Below are 6,459 nucleotides of genomic sequence, written 5' to 3'. Positions count from 1 at the left end.
GTTCTGATATTTGCTTTGAAGTTCAAAGTTACTACAGGGACAGCGGTCAGTGAAGCTTCATCTCTTCTGTCATCTTTTCAGACCTTTTAAGGATAGGAAATTAAAATCAATCCAGATATATTTGATCCTTCCATAATCTACCCTTTCTGTTTAACATAAAAGCACATGTTAAACTTCAAAGAATGGATTATAATTAAACCGTTACAAAAGGGTGTAGTGTACACGTTGTCCGCAAGGGGTCAGTGTAACCTGCTTTACAGTACTATTTCTATTCCATCACTGTGTGTGTGAGAGCGAGATACACTTCTAATAAAGGTTAAATACTAGGCCTTGGAAGTGAAACTATGAAAGCAGTATTGGGTAAGGGCCATGATCACAATCACAGTGATTACCAATCAGAAAAGGCTTTAAACTGCCACAAACCAGGGTTCAGAAACTAGTTTTTAAGTAATTCAGAAATCCTGTAAAAAGTAAACAAGAAACCAGCTGCACATTTTCAATTTGAGTTACACCCTCATGTGAAAACAAAAGTAACACTGTGAAAGATCAACATTCAGTCTGAGACAGTGACCCCACCTGAGTAACGTGTTAGAACAATGCTTTATATTAACGGCAGTAGTAGGTGACTTATTATTGCTATTATAAAGGGCACCCTGCTGAGCTCTAAATGTGTAATAGATAATGATCCAGCAAGTGCATTTACATGATTTGCAGATGCTTAACAGTTAGCCTAGGATCTGCCAAATAGGGAGAGTAACAATTACAGTTAGGCCCCTGACTAAAAAATATTAAAGCGTAGAATAATTAAATAGACCCATATTCAGAAAAAGCAAGAAACTGCCATGTTTGTACTTAAAGTAAGGAGTTAATTGGTATCTTAAACTGAGTCACATTCCAAATACGTGCACAGATGAGGCATAACTTTATGACCACCTTCCTAATATTGTGTAGGTCTCCCTTGTGCCCCCTAAAACAGTTCTGACTAATCAGAGAATGGACATGGGCCTTCTGAGGGTGTCCTGTGGTGTCTGAAAATACAGGGTTGTTTGTGTGTGTGCCTGTGTCAGGCTGCATCCTGCTGGGATGGCTGCTGCCATCAAGGAGTGTCATTGCTATGGGGTGGGGTGCCTGATCTGGTCTAGGTGGGTGGTACATGTCTAAGTAATATCCACAAAAATGCCAGGTCCAAAAGTTTCCCAGCAGAACATTGCATTGTCACAAGATGGTTAGTGTTATTTACTTCTGTCAGTGGTTTTAATGTTGTGGCTGATCAGTGAAAGTATAATTTTTGGTGAGTATTAAACTGAATCTGCTACAGGACTTGTTGCTTGCAACATGAAAACAACAACTAAGGCTGTTGCAAATCAGTTACTCCAACTTGTTTGGAAAGAAAGCAAATGAAGTGTTTTGCCAGATTTGTCCAGATTTGATCACTGTACCATTGGTCTTGTGTCGCATCTCAGCCCCTGACAGATTTCTCACACTGTGCCATTACCCTTCTCTTAAAATTAGCAGAAAGGATTTATATAATTAAGACGTATTCAAGACCCTCCAACCAGGCCATTCTGAAGGTGGATAAAACAGTGCAGTGCAGTCAAAAAAAAAGAGAGAGAGAGACGAAGGCTTAAAGACTAGATGCATATATTTATCATGAGGTAAACAGCGGGAAAAGCTACAGAAATTTTTACACAGTCTTTGGTTATCCCTATTTTTAAGCCGGGTAATCGTGCCATGAGCTGAACAGAAATATACCCCCACCTTTTCACTGGAGACCCAAATGAGGAAGGATTGGATGCGCAGGGAACTGGATGGGTGAGATGTGAAGCAGGGGATCAAGCTGGCTCTGAAACTACAGCCAGCGGCAGCAGAGAAAGGGACAATTTTAACCTTTTTGTGGCGAAATCTGAATGGTTTTCACTGAGCGAATGAACGCCCTTAGTGAGCTGCTGGAATAAGAGAGCATGTAAATGTCATCTTGGCACGTTTTTCTGAGCTTCCTTTAAATTTTGCATCTAAGGCTAGTGCTATGTGTTTCTGTATATGTGTGTGTCGTTCCAACAGCTGGGCGGGTTGTCCCCCATACATGTCCCCCCATACCGGCCCATACATGTTCGAGAGGAGGAGAGACGCAGGGGTGGAAAAGTCATGAAAATTGGAGACAGCATTTTCATTTGAACTAAATTAATACACGCCCTTGAGTGCAGGATGAGTCATCAACATTTTTTCAATCAATTTACAGCAAATGAGAAACTCTGAAATACTATTTGTCAATATTAAGATACTGTCACATAACCACTGCAACATAGAGTGCAAGACATTTCATATAAAACACTCATTTGTATTTATGGGGACTTTAACTGCAATAGAGTTGTGTCGTACAGGGTTTACTACTAGCAGCAAAATATTTAATAAAACCTGCTGGATACGAGAAAACTCAAATAAGTCCATTTCCTTTGTTTTAGCCTTCAGCTTTAGTCTGGATCATTGAGAATCTTTACAGAGGTGGTGGTTAGCACTGATGCCTCACAGCAAGGATGGTCTGGGTTCGAATCCAGGCCGACTGAGGCCTTTCTGTGTGGAGTTTGCATGTTCTCCCTGTGTCTGCGTGGGTTCTCTCCGTGTACTCTCCCACTGTCCCAAGACATGTTAGGTTCATTGGTGATTCTAATGAGACAATTGGACAAGCGGTTACAGAAGATGAATGAATAAATGAATGAATGAGTCCCTCGCAGTTCACCTGTTTTTCTACTTTGCCGCCATCCCAGTGGTCTTTGTAAATCATACTGCCAGGAACATTCCCATGTCCACAGCGCATTAAGCATATGATTTTGTTTGTATCATATTATATTATATTATAACAGACCATATATAATATACAGTATATACAGTATACACTGCACAGGTCCAATAAAGTGAATAAATAAAGATTGTATTGATGCATTGGAGCATTATCTCTGATTGTTGATGGAAAACAAAGGATTGGATTTTCTGTCTCCGGTATCTTTAGTCTATTAATACCAAAGTCTGAGGATTACTGGTAGCAGCTGGAAAGAGTGGACAGTAATCATACATTATATACCGTATAGTATTTACTGAACATAGAATTAATTAAATGGAGTAGAGATCAGAGGTGGATGTGATGTTTAGGAAACCGTGAATGTGAGGACCTTTAATAAGGAAAGCCAGGTGAATTTATAGGTAAGACTTACTCAAATTAAGAATCCATTTTATTTAATAACAGTGTAACTCAATAAACTGCCTGAACGTCTTCCCCTATGTCTACAGCCTCTAATGTAATCAATTCATGTCTAAAAACATATCTATAATCCAGATACGGTATTAGTGAGGGGCTTGTGTAACGCTCACGATATAGTGACCGTTTAATACAGCAGGCTCATATCACCGGTGATCTTGTACATAATTAAAGAGCCAAAGAGTGCTTCAGATTGCAATAAGCCTGCAACTCCGTGCAATAAGCCACGTGCACTAACGAGAGCTGCCTACAAATCCATTCCCTCATCATTGCTGCTGCAAGTGCCCCAAAAGCATTTCATTATCTTTGAAAATAACAAATCCACGTATGCTCAATCATGGTCGTGGACATGAAAAGACTTGGACGTTTTCCACTTTCATATTCAACATGCAACAGGAACATTGCAGATAATTAGGTCAGATCCCCTTTATGGACCCAAAACAGAGCCAGGAGAAAAGAGTTGCCAATTTCTTTTGTATGTGTTCCAAGAAACAGGTCCAAAATAATGAGACGAAGGAATAAACGTGCCAGGAAATTTAAAGAAACAATGTACAGCTCACACACATGAGCCACCCAAAAGACTTTTTATGCATCTGCATTATCTCTAAAACTTCTATCACATCCTTTTCTATCAGAGGATGTACTCTCTATAAAATAAACAACATCACGTTTCATAACCTCATTTAGGGCCTGTAATCTTTCCCTGTCAGTAAAAAGTATTTTCAGCTGAGCAGACAGCTCCACTTGGCTTTTTATTTTGTTGAGTGTACTTGCACAGATGCACACAAAACTCGTGCCGCACACACTCAGAGGGCACCTATTTTTGTGGCAGATGTGGCAGATGTAGCCATTGGCTGTGATGGTTAATCCAGAATACTGGGTTTGATACAAGCAGGATTTAGCCATAACCATGATACTAACATCTGTCAGGATCCCCTCCTGAGCTCGCAGACCCAGACGGGACAAGAGCGGAATATTTTTTGTCTTACCGTTCGGGTACAGAGGAGGGGAAACACCGTTAATAGATTCAGAACCCGAGGTAAGTGTACAAGGAATTCATCAATGTAGGATATTTCGTGGCCTAGAAAAGAGGTGCTTGATTCACTGCAGCTTATGTAACATGTTTTCCTACAACCTGGATTCTAGATGCGCTATGCATGTGGCGCAGCACTTCATTTACATGTGTTCTGTATTTAAAAGCTCATGAATATAATGATTTATGTTCAGAATGAGTGAGCGTCCTCGTAGGACCTGTGTTTTCAAAAGCTGATAGTTGTTTTTATTTGTATTTGTTTATATTATAGCTTATTCTCAGCCATATGCCAAACTGAATTCATTGGAGTTACTAACATGGATTGTTACAGTGTTTGGTGTTAAATTTAGTTTTAGTTAAGATTATTTGTGCTGGTTTGACCATGCCCACAATTATTTATTTAAATATAATAAACAGTTACTCTGGTTTTCATCGTCATTTGAGAATGACCAATGCATTTGAGAAAAGAGAGACTTTTGAGATTAAAGTCTCATTTTATTTAGATTTTTTTGAAGGGGAGTTTATTTGAGGTAATAAGAAGATGAACTTGCTACATCTGGTTACATAAAAGCCCACTGTACTGAATATCTTCTTCTGTGATTAGCGACACCAAAGCTAATGAACACGTAAGTCATTTGAGATTTGCAACAGCCCAGTTAAACCCAGATAATGAGTCTCACTGTTTGGCTCACTCTGACAGTCTGTTTTGATTTTCAGCACTATAAACCTTTACAAAGCGTCGCCACTGTGTCACGTTGATTGACGCACTTACTTTTAAAATGTCACAAAATGTTCTGTTATCACGCAAAAGTTTCCACTTTATATTTGAACTGCAGCCTAAACTCGCCGTAAATGTTGTCACAGTTTGACAAGCCGTCCTGTGAATGGCATAAAAACAAGGCCAGCGGGTATGATGGTTTTAGATTGACTGATGAAATTAAATATTAATGATCCCTGGAAAAACAGTTGAGCAGCAGCAGCAGCAGCAGGGAGCATTGAAGGAAGACCAAGAACAACAAATCATAAACACAAAGTGTTGCAATGGTAATTGAACATTTAATTTTGATGACAATAAGCAGACTAACTCCCAAGATGCATAATGGCCTGAAAAAATCAATACGATACACAGTGTAATATGAAAATTATGAAAGCTAACTTTCATTAAGTTATTGAAATTAAATGTAATTAAATAATTAGAACATCCAACTACACTTGAGTGATATTCTTTAGTGATATTAAAGTGGTTTTTATTTATTTATTTATTTTTACTTATCCCAAATTATGTCTCATTGGTGGGTCTATTATATTAACTGTAAAACCAAATACTTGATCTAATAAAATATGCAGATTTAACTTTTTGATTTTAGTTAGTGATCAGCTGATTTGATCCAGACTCATAAGCTATCACATTTATTCATTTTCATAAACGTTTGTTCCAAAGCTCATCTCTTACTTTATATATAGCGTTGTCTTCAGGTCAAAGCATTGAATTTATTCAATACTTAAGTTCACTTTAGTAAGACTACAGAGGGGAGAAGTGCTGCCCCTTCCGGTAGGAAAAAACTACGTATGATAGTCAAACGACAGATATAGAACATGATCATAACTTTCTCTAGATAGAAAGATAGACCGAGTGTTTCCCACAAAATTAAATACTTTTGGTTCTTTAACATCGTCAGACAAACTGTGACTTACCTGACCTGAAAAATTATCTCAAGTTTTGCCTGAGTTGTTAAGTTTTTTTTACCTTTTTAATGGCGTTCACAGTGATCAGGCTAATTGGCAAATGTTGAACTTGCTGATGTTAGCATGTAGCTCAAAGCACATGCTAACGCATAAAGTTGGCAGGCTTGTGTTTTAGCCAGTCGCTTAGTCATTTTCTGAAATTTTGCTTGTTACTTTAGCATGTATTTCTTAAAGCTCTTGCCTTTATGCAAACAGTGACAAAAATAATTTGTATGCAATATAACTCATAACCACTGGACAAATTACAACTACAGCTGCGTTGCATCAAAAATAAAGGCAATGCTGAAAACACACAGCCTGGTATGTAAATGTAGCTGCTCTGTTAGCAGCAACTAGTTTGAGTTCATTACCTCTGGCACGCTGAATGGGTGCCGAAGTGCAAGGTCAGGTTGTAGCTTGGTTCTGAATATCTGATGATCTGGTTTGA

Source organism: Chelon labrosus, assembly GCF_963514085.1.
Source record: "Chelon labrosus genome assembly, chromosome: 4".
Taxonomy (NCBI): domain Eukaryota; kingdom Metazoa; phylum Chordata; class Actinopteri; order Mugiliformes; family Mugilidae; genus Chelon; species Chelon labrosus.
Note: the sequence above shows the minus strand (reverse complement) of the source record.